The sequence below is a fragment of the Carassius gibelio genome, chromosome A7 (assembly GCF_023724105.1).
Source record: "Carassius gibelio isolate Cgi1373 ecotype wild population from Czech Republic chromosome A7, carGib1.2-hapl.c, whole genome shotgun sequence".
Classification (NCBI taxonomy): Eukaryota; Metazoa; Chordata; class Actinopteri; order Cypriniformes; family Cyprinidae; genus Carassius; species Carassius gibelio.
In genome coordinates, this window is record NC_068377.1 from 10994346 (window position 1) to 11006055 (window position 11710).

General features: G+C 35.1%; 1 long non-coding RNA gene across 1 annotated transcript; it reads right to left on the reverse strand.

The window, feature by feature from the left end:
* Window positions 1–5287: 5287 nt before the first annotated feature.
* On the reverse strand, window positions 5288–7733 carry LOC128017717 (uncharacterized). The gene is made up of 4 exons (XR_008184513.1): window positions 7452–7733; window positions 6622–6682; window positions 6124–6242; window positions 5288–5824 (listed from the first exon to the last, which is right to left on the reverse strand). It is a non-coding gene; the product is annotated as an uncharacterized LOC128017717 (long non-coding RNA).
* Window positions 7734–11710: the final 3977 nt, after the last annotated feature.

The following is an 11710-nucleotide window of genomic DNA, read 5'->3' on the forward strand; positions in this document are numbered from 1 at the left end:
GAGGATTTAAGTCTTGAAGATATAAAGTAAATTAGGTGTCATCAGCGCAGAAACCATGATCCACTTACTAAACATAATCCATTCCGATGTATTTGTTATTAAATGAACTTACGTTTAGCCAGATTGCCCTTCATCCAAGCCCTCGAAATACCCGCGCTCATAACATTAGCACAGAATCAGAATCAATCACCAAAAGAATCCCTTCGGTTCAGACATGCTGTGAGTCAGTTGGCTTCACGCTGAATCGCGCGTGCGCAGTATCATCAGTTCATCGGTTCTCAATTCAGACGCGTCCGACAGAATCGATTCTCGGTTGAGTGTACTGATGATCCGAAAACCGATGCAACCGGTTCTTGACTCGAGAACGAGAATCGCTCTAACCGGCACGTGATGCAGTTCAGTGTCATCAGCTGCTCTACTCGTGTTCATGTTCTGTTTACTACAAACTCAATTTGTGAATGTGTCATCATTAACTATAAATACAGTACAGATATCTCAAAAATCATGCCTTATTCCTATTAAACATAAGAGTCTTTAGAGTCTTAATTATTGTCCAACTTCCCTGAAAACCCATTTGGCCTATACATTATATACAATATACAGATTGGAAACATCAATCAAAAAAAAAATAATAATAAAAAAAATCAAAATAAAATATAGTTATTTTATCACACTTTCCGATGTTTAACAAAATACTTACAAAATTACACGCATGCGCAATATCATCTGTTCATCGGTTCTCAATTCAGACGCGTCCGATAGAAACGATTCTCGGTTGAGTGTACTGGTGATCCGAAAACCGAAGCAACCGGTTCTTGACTCGAGAACGAGAATCAGCTCATCGGTTCTCAAATCGGACGCGTCCGACAGAAACGATTCTCGGTTGAGTGTACTGGTGATCCGAAAACCGAAGCAACCGGTTCTTGACTCGAGAACGAGAACTGCTCCAGCAGTGGGCGTGTTCGTTCATCTTCAGTTCGGTCTTCACAGCATTTCATTCAGTGTACTGTTTGAGTAAATGAATTACTCCGGGATATTGGTTTATTCTGACTCAGAGGGAGTGTCAGTCACGTTAAAAAAGTTAACAGCTTAAATAATTTGTGGATTTATGCTTATTGGAGACGTGAACCGTTTCAAACGATTCAGTTCGATTTGGTGAACTGGTTCAACCGGTTCACTAAGAAGAACCGGTTAAATTGAACGATTCGTTCACGAATCGGCCATCACTAGTTAGAAGTGTAAGATGAGACGGTAACTTAACGTTATGCTGAAAATGTTAATTGCGACGGCTCCGACATCCATTTGCCAAACAAGCCAGGCAGCAACTAAGTTAACGTTACAGTTTGTTATATTTAACAAAACATAATCTACAAAGGAAGAGTAAGAACCATTCTCAAAATCCTAAATCCGACTTTAAAATGAGATTTTGACCGAGACTATCTCCGTGAATAATGGCGCCTGCTCAAGCACTGGTATCGCGCCGATTGTCGACTGAGCTTCTTGTACCCACAATGCAAAGCGTAATTAAAAAAATACGGAGAAACACCTGTAAAAAGAAAATACAGACAATTCCTTTAAATTATTACGGTATATTGTACTGTATTTTTACAGACTTTTTTTTCAGTGTATATATATATATATATATATATATATATATATATATATATATATATATACACACACACACTCTAAAAACGGCTGGGTTATTTTTTAACCCAAAATGCTGGGTTGAGTCTGTTGGGTCATTTTGTTGGGTTATTTTATTTCTTTTTAAACACTTTCGGGTAGTTTCCGTTTACCATGTGTTGGGTTAAACATGCTGGGTTGCGTCGCTGGGTTGTTTCAGGTCAGCGCTGGGTTATTTAACGCGCCTTGAAGATGTTTAAATCGCTCCCCAACTGTCATTTTGGAAGAACAACAGGGCAAAGCCACGGCTTTCAACCGTTTTAAGGTAAGCTTATTTAATTTTTTTATTAATAATTATTTTCAATTGGCAGAATTATAACTTTTTTTTTTGCGGCAACAATACTGTTAAACGTCTACAGGCCAACATTATTTACGTTAAATGATGAACTGTTAACCTCAAACGGCCAATCTACGTTACGTGACTCGCATAATCGTGTTAAGGTAAGTTATCTGAGACGACAGATTAATAGTTTTATTAAGTTTCAGACAGTGATGGATGGCTGAAATATGCGAATACCTGTAAAAATAGAGTAAAAAGTCATTTCTGACACTGAAAAGTGAATTTAACATTTAAGTGAGTCAACAAAGTGAGTTCAAAAAGTGAATACGACTTTCTGCTCTAATGTAAACGCCTGCAGTTGTCCATATCGACATGTAAATCATAGAAATTACTTACAATATAGTCGGACCGCAGGTCTAAAAGAACCGACGATCCAGTTCAATTAAACCGGTTCAGTAATTCTCGAACAAAGTGATTCCCGGAAAAGAATCGACGTCTCCGCCAATAGTATGTTCCTGCACAACCGGAGGCTGCAGATTCAGGACCGCAGATCTGGGCCGCAGTTCTAGGACCCTAGTTTTTCATGACAGCGCCACCTACCGTACTGGCCAATATAGCAATGGCTGCAGTTTCAGGAACGCAGTTCTAGTATCCTGTTGGTTTAGTTTGCAGTCACGTTACTTTGTATATAGCATCAATATATTAACCTCAGTAGCATTTGTTTTTAAATGTGATTTTTTATTCAAAATGCAGAAGAAATTTAATTACTAAGTGTGCTTTGAGTCACAATTTTAAATTTAAATATGAATTTACACAAAATATAAATGAAATGTCAATTTTGTAAAATTGATGTATATCAATGTTAAAACAATTGTAAAAAATGAAGAACCTTAAAAGTCTTGAATTGTCTCTTGAAAAGTCTCTTGAATTATACAGTATATTGATTCACTTCCTTAAGGTTAATTAGCTCATTATCAGGTAAGTTAAAGTTGGAATCAGCGTATGGAGTCACTAAATTACTGCCAATATTTTAAAAGTTGTTGAGAGGCAAGACAAGACACAAGAATGATTCAAGAATGTTTATTTATATACATATATACATACATACATATATATATATATATATATATATATGTATATATATATATATATATATATATATATATATATATATATATATATATATATATATATATATATATATATATTATAGTTCAGACCAAAAGTTTGGACACACCTTCTCATTCAAAGAGTTTTCTTTATTTTCATGACTATGAAAATTGTCAAGTCACACTGAAGGCATCAAGGGCTATTTGACCAAGAAGGAGAGTGATGGGGTGCTGCACCAGATGACCTGGCCTCCACAGTCACCGGACCTGAACCCAATCGAGATGGTTTAGGGGTGAGCTGGACCGCAGACAGAAGGCAAAAGGGCCAACAAGTGCTAAGCATCTCTCGGGGAACTCCTTCAAGACTGTTGAAAGACCATTTCAGGTGACTACCTCTTGAAGCTCATCAAGAGAATGCCAAGAGTGTGCAAAGCAGTAATCAAAGCAAAAGGTGGCTACTTTGAAGAACCTACAATATGACATATTTTCAGTTGTTTCACACTTTTTTGTTATGTATATAATTCCATATATAATACCACATGTGTTAATTCATAGTTTTGATGCCTTCAGTGTGAATCTACAATTTTCGTAGTCATGAAAATAAAGAAAACTCTTTGAATGAGAAGGTGTGTCCAAACTCTTGGTCTGTACTGTATATACATGTCATTTTTGTGACAACATCATAACAGCACCAAAGTGAACCCCTTTTCCATCAGTCGCTGCATGGATAGAATGGCTGTAGGCATCAACTCTAGAGAAAGAGAGAGCGAGAGAGAGAGAGATAAATAAGAAACATTTGTTTAACATATTCAACTGGAATATATATACATACATATATATATATATATATATATATGAAAAGTGGAAGTCTTTGCAGCATGTGGTGCATTCAATTCGGGCAGGGATCTCCCTTTTTGGATTGTTATATGTATCTTGGAAAAGAGAGAGTGTACTTGTTAGAATATTTTGAGATCATGAAAATATCCCTAGTGCCTTTTTTAATCATCTGTCCTACAATGAGCCTAATTGAATCCATAAAATCACTTCATATTGGCCATGCAGAACATGACAGAAACTAACACATGATAGCAATGTATAACTGTATGTGGAGTAGACCTGCAGATTAGGCCAAATTGTAACAAACTATTAAAATTGCCAAATGCCTCATTTATCATTGCAAAATAATGCCAAAACAACAGGCAACTAGGCAGTCAGTGCAGTTTAATTATGAAATATATTTTATACACAAATATGGTAAAACAACGACTATTAAGCCAGTATTCACACTAATACATTAAGCTGCAGGTAAATCTTACTAACCTTACATCAACCATGCTCTTGTCATCTGATAAGTTTAATTAATGTGCAGGCTAGATTCACTTATAATACTTCGTCATTAAAACACAATTGGGATTTATGAAATCATAGCCACGAATTAACGTCGTAGTAATTAATAAAACTAGCTCACACATTCTTAATTTGGTGGGAATTAATTATTCATTCATAGGTAGCAGTTCTCACTATGTAAATTTTTCACAGTTTAAATGTTATAAAATAAAACTTAATTAAATATCGATACTCACCGTCTGATTGCTGTCCATGTCGTCCATCTTTAATTAGTGTTGATTCAGTACAGTAGGTGGCGCTGTCACCAAAATACTAGGGTCCTAAAGCTGCGGTCACAGAATTGCGGTCCTGTAACTGCAGCCTCCGGTTGTGCAGGAATACCCTATGATAACCCAACTGGTTGGGTTAAAATAACCCAGCGCTGGGTACGTCCCTTTTTCAAATGTAACACATCAGCGAGGCCCGTGAGGTTGATCCGTAGTTTTAGCTCTGCTGGGAGATCTTATTTCTTTTGTTTAACTTTTTCTACACACTAAAAAATGTTGGGTTAAAAATAACCCAACCTGTAACCCAACTATGGGTTGGTATAGCACCTTCCCATCTATGGGTTATTTCAACCCAACCCATTGGGTTAAAATCCTGTTGGGTTAAAAGTTACCCAATAGTTTAGTTAATTATTTATATTAAGATCAGTATTTTTTTATTAAAAATGACTTAATACAACCATATTTTGAAACTACTTTGTTGTAAATTACAGATTTTATTTTGTATGCAAATAACACATTTACAAATATTTTTTTAAATATTTTATTTAAATGTACAAGAATGTGTAAAAATACAACTGACATTTTCAAGATGTACAAATGTGTCAATTCATATTCATATCAAAACACACAAATGTGCTAATACAGTTCACAGCTGTGGCCTAATGGTTAGAGAGTTGGACCTGTAACCCGAAGGGTGGGTTAAATGCAGAGCACCAATTCCAAATATGGGTTACCATTCTTGGGAAATATTACAACTTTCAAATAAAATGAACCTAACATATAATAATAAAACAAAAAATAATCATAAAATCAAGTAATAATAATAAAAATATACCAGCTGCTGGACCTACTGATTATCAATAAAATAAAAAAGTTTTTTACTGATTACAAAATACAAAGTTTTTAAGGAGGAGATAGTGTGCAGAAGAAACTATTAAAGACTGTGTGTTCCAAAAACTCTCAAATGGGAGCAGAGGGCTTTGGGTAGTAGATGCCATATACAAAGAAAAGTTTAAAACACAGATCGACTGCATGTAGTATTGTCTTCTGTTCCAGTTTTCCTTGTCACCAAACACCAGGACGTGGATTCTGGCTTGTCTCGTGATTCATGTACAGCACTATATATTAGTGCCAACCTTAAAAGAATAAATAAATAAAAAGTTCAGTTAACATGCATTGTGATGATATTTCATTGATACACTCACTTTACAAATGAGTGAATTTAAAATTTAAATGAGTTAAAAGCTATAGCGAATTTAAATTGGTTAAAGTGATAATTCTCCATAAATAAAAATCTGTCATCATTATCATTAAAAAAAAAAAATAATAATCTTCTTGGAATGATTTGCATTGTACAACGTGTGTCTTATACAGAATACATAAAGGTGACTTGACTACACAGGGCACTGTAATTTTAAGTGTTGCTTGTACTTACAGGTTGAATGTCAATGAAGGACCGCTTCATTTCCGTGTATGATGTGCACACCAATTTTCCATTTGTGTGGTATGGTGCAGATGGCAGGAAGGGTTTAAAGACAATTTCTGCACGAAGGCCTTTAAATGACAAAAGTACAGAAAGCACAATTAAAAAATAAATAAATAAATAAGCTTACAGTTTACATTTTTACAGTCTTTGTGGGGATCTACTATCATTTGCACTAAGACACAGACTAAATCAGTTTTCACTCCCTCCAGAAAATTTGTGGCAATATTTGCAACTAATGTGAGTAAATTTGACCACCCTTTACCCTTTGACTGATTTGGACTTGTAGGGAGGAACAAAAGTACACTGTATATGAAAGGAAGCTTTGTTGGACTGAATGCAACAATACACTTATTTCACCTCATTTTGTCTTTTTTCATAATTTTTGGAAGTCATAGGTCTATTTAAAATTGAAAACGTATGTACCATTAATTTAAATAGGTTACTTACCTTGAAATTTTTCAGTTAACAGGCAGAAATTCTATTTTTCCTTCACGAAAAAGTCCATTGTCTAAAACATAAGTATAAACACATTTAGTACAACACATTTAAAAAAAAAACATGTCAATCAATCTAGCTTAATAAGAGATATTGCTGTAATTAAAGGGTATTCTGATAGATGCATAACAATATTCAATATGTATAAACCATAAAAACACTATTACTGTACAATTAATTAGTGCTGGTGCTCTAAGACGAATATGGCTTCTGTTTTACGCCCCCCTCTTAAAGGTTGGTTGTAGGAGTAACGTTAACGTTATGTAAATTTGGGGAACTGGTATAAATTGCCGCTGAAAGAGCGGATTGCCTCACGACTGCGCGCTTTTCTTTCGCCTGGGTGTTGAACTTGTATAACAGAAAAGTGCAGGTTCATTCAAACGATTCTCGCGGAGTCTGCTGTCTGTCGCATGACTGATGTGTGTGAGCTCAGAGGTCGCGAGCAGCTTCTTTCAGTGGTCCGATCCGATAAATGGTCCATGCGGCTTTTCTATCTTAATTCTATCGATTTCGTCAAACTTTCACATTTCACCGGACATTTTTATCAACCTTAAGTAACATTAATACTTGTATAAAAAGTTTTGCAGCTAATCTTTAAATGAATTAATGCTGGCGAACAAACAGGAATATTTTTCACTAGGGGAAACAAACGGACTAAAGGGAATAAAAACTTATTTAACGTAGGCTATAAAAAAAATAATAATAATAATTAACGTATCAGACACCTTACTTAATGTTATAACAGTTATATGCATCAAACGATTATATTAACAGTTACTTACCCTTCATAATCAGGCAGGCTGCCTCTGTCCGCGCTGACGCTGAGTCTCTGACTCGACTTTACCGTTAAAATTTGAACCGGAGTGAAACGGGAAACATATTTAACCCAACAAAACAAAATAACCCAACGACGAAAAAAAAATTACCCAACAAATTTTAAGATAACCCAACACATTGACCCAATATGTGTAACCCAACGGTTGGGTTAAAAAACAACCCAACGTTTTTTGCTGTGTGGAAATGACAGATTTATAATTAATTATTTAAATACAACAAAAAAGACACGTCCCAGACAGCACACATACGTTGTGCCGATGTCGAGCCGACCTACAAAATTCCATCGGGACGATATCGCTCAGGGAGCGTTTGCTAATAGGCAAGATGTCTCGGCGACGTCGGCCTCTGATCGGAAATGCTCTCCGGCCGATGCTGGGACGATACATCCCAGCTAACAAATTTATGTTGTGAGAACGTTATCCTAACGTTCCTTTTGGTTGTGGAAACGTTATTTTGAACGTTGCAAATAACGTTGAAATGTCCAGTTTGTTTAATGTTCCCAGAACGTTTTTTTATGGTTAGTATAACGTGCCTACAACGTTCTTGAAACTTACATTTCATAAAAAATATAACGTTCTATGAACGTTTATTTAGAATGTTCCAAAAACGTTGAAATGTCCAGTTTGCTTAATGTTCCCAGAACGTTTTTTAATGGTTAGTATAACGTTCCTACAACGTTCTTGAAACTTACATTTCATAAAAAATATAACGTTCTATGAACGTTTATTTAGAATGTTCCAAAAACGTTGAAATGTCCAGTTTGCTTAATGTTCCCAGAACGTTTTTTTTATGGTTAGTATAACGTTCCTACAACGTTCTTGAAACTTACATTTCATAAAAAATATAACGTTCTATGAACGTTTATTTAGAATGTTCCAAAAACGTTGAAATGTCCAGTTTGCTTAATGTTCCCAGAACGTTTTTTTATGGTTAGTATAACGTTCCTACAACGTTCTTGAAACTTACATTTCATAAAAAATATAACGTTCTATGAACGTTTATTTAGAATTTTCCAAAAACGTTGAAATGTCCAGTTTGCTTAATGTTCCCAGAACGTTTTTTTATGGTTAGTATAACGTTCCTACAACGTTCTTGAAACTTATATTTCATAAAAAATATAACGTTCTATGAACGTTTATTTAGAATGTTCCAAAAACGTTGAAATGTCCAGTTTGCTTAATGTTCCCAGAACGTTTTTTTATGGTTAGTATAACGTTCCTACAACGTTCTTGAAACTTATATTTCATAAAAAATATAACGTTCTATGAACGTTTATTTAGAATGTTCCAAAAACTTTGAAATGTCCAGTTTGCTTAACGTTCCCAGAACGTTATTTCATGGTCACCATAACGTTCCTACAACGTTCTTGAAAGTTACATTTCATAAAAGAATATAACGTTCTATGAACGTTTAATTAGAATGTTCCAAAAACGTTGAAATGTCCAATTTGCTTAACGTTCCCAGAATGTTATTTTATGGTCAGCATAACGTCCCTACAACGTTCTTGAAACTTACATTTCATAAAAAATATAACGTTCTATGAACATTTAAATGTCCAGTTTGCTTAACGTTATTAGAACGTTATTTTACAGTATGGTCAGCATAACGTTCCTGCAACCTAATTTTCATTTAAACACAATATTCTATTAACATTTATTTGGAAAATTCCAAGAACGTTAAAATGTTGGAACTTTATTTTATGGTCAGCATAATGTGCCTACAATGTTCTTTCCACTTAAATTTTATTAAGAATAAAACGTTGTATAAACTTTAATTTGAACATTACAAAGTGTAGCTTAATAAAATTTTATTTTCAGGTTAGCACTGTTGCAACATTCTCTTTCAGCATAACATTTATTAACACAACATTCCAGATCCAAGCAAGCATTCAATTACATGTGCATTTCAACAGGTATCTGAATTATTAAAGATAATCACTTTCCCTTTCAACACATTGAACAGACTGTAAAAAAAAAAATTGTAAGTCCCCTGTAGTCAAATATTAAACCAAATTTTTTGGCTATAATTTGTCTTTAGCTTTGTGCTTGTGCGCTGGTATTGGCATGCTATAGGAAATTATTCTTAGATGTGATTGGTTATTGGATTGTGATGTAGCAATATTTAATGCCACAAAGACAAAAAAACAGCATAAAAACTTGATTTTCACTACAGAAAGACTTTAATATTTAGTTTAATATTTATGACAATAAACTATTGCTTCATAGCTAAATATAAACTATCATATGAACTTTTTATTATTGAAAACTTCTATCTGAATTTGTGTTGGGGGTGTGGGTGCTGAAAAACTAGCACTGTGGGAACTGTCCGGTCTCTCCGCGCTCCATCTGTAAAGTAAACAGATTAGCTGATGTTACAAACTGTGTTATTACAAAATTCCTATGAAATAATAAGTCTACTGCCTAGACTTTCAATGGAAAGACAAAAATGATGAAAGATTATAAAAAAATACAAATAATTGTCTAAATGGGTGTGAACAACATGAGGGTGACACAGTTAAACTTTCTACTTGGACAATGCAGCCACACTGCTCAGTTTAAATATGCAGTCAAATCAGTACTGTTAAGTGTTATTACCGTACCAGCGTAATGTTATGCTAAACTTATTTGATATAAGATTTAGGGATGGGTCACGATTTTTGAATATTCGATTAGTTGATTTAATGACCGATTATCGATTAGGCTGTGCGATTATTTTCGAAGGATGTGAACCGTGCCCGAGCATCTCTTACCCCCAAAGCCCAGTTCGGGTGACTGTGATTGCTCTGTGCTGCGCTCGGACGCGGTTGGTTGGAAGAAGTGGGCCAGAACGTGATTCAGTTTAATTAGTGTGCTGTACACCTGCAGTGTGAGCAACCGCGCCAGGGAACTACTGACACGTGCAGCATGATTAATTGAAAATTTTGGAGGGGCAAACGCCATAGAATTATATAGCAATATGTTGTGAGAGGGTCTCCTGTCTCACCGCATCCCAAACGACTCAAAATAATGAACCACAAAGTTAACAGAATGATGCAGTCCACTAGTGTTCTCAAAAGACCCGGTACTTCGGTACCAAGTCGGTACTAAAAAATTTAAAAGTGACGGTACCAGGTTTCTTTAAGTACCAGTAGTCTTGAGGTCCCGTTCAAACCAGGTTCAGCGCTATGATTTCTGCGAAGCAGAAAACGAGGATGGAATCTCAAAATCCAGTCATGAAAATGAAACTTACATTTTAATATGGACAGTCATGGAATTTGTCAAAGTTAGCATAAATGAATCAAATCAAATCTCCATATGGACCAGTATCTGTAAATGTTAAAACGCAAATGTTGCTTGAAATATGAATCCGTGTTCTGCGCGTCTCTGTGTGTATTAATGAATGGCAGAGACGTGCGGGTTTGTTTACTACATAGACTGAAGCGCATAATTTCAGCATCTGAGCTTCAGAGTTCTCTCTCCATCAAGAGATCTTTTCAGTTTCTCACACATGCAAAAGAGAGCAAGAGTGAGAGTCTTACCACGCTGAATCGAGACGCTATATGTAAACTATTCTTGATTGTCTTTTCCTGTAATGGAGTAAATTTAGAATTATTCATATTCATTTTTGAACAAGCAGAAGACATACCGGTTTCTCCGGTAGTGGGCGGAGCTAATGCGCAAATGGCAATTTCATTGGCTGGCGCTGATCTAGTACCCTCCCCTGTTTTGATTTCAGCAAATCAGTTTGACCGAACGCAGACAACGTGATTAATATTCATGAACCCAGCAGCTCATCAATTCATAGTGCATTGTATATACATTAGTATGATAGTAGAATTAGTAGTAGTATTATCTTTTAATAATAATTACTATGATCTATTACTATTTTTTTTACAGAAACCATCAATGACCAAAAATATCTTAAGCATCACCACCAGTCTTAAGTTCAGTTAAAATGACAAATATGCATTCATTAGGCCTAATAGTTAATTTTTACATAAAGACATTGTGCTAGAAATATTACTATTATTTAGTAAAATGTATGTGATACTACTACTACTGTTGAAATAATTTATAAAACTTTATTTTTTAAAGAAATAAATCACAATATTTCTTCCACGTTGTCACACACCTGGACTCATTTAGTGTGTTTCTGCCCGTGACCCAGTTTCTGTCTCTCCGTGTTTGATTAGTTCCCAGGTGTGTCCATTATCTTCCTCATGTGT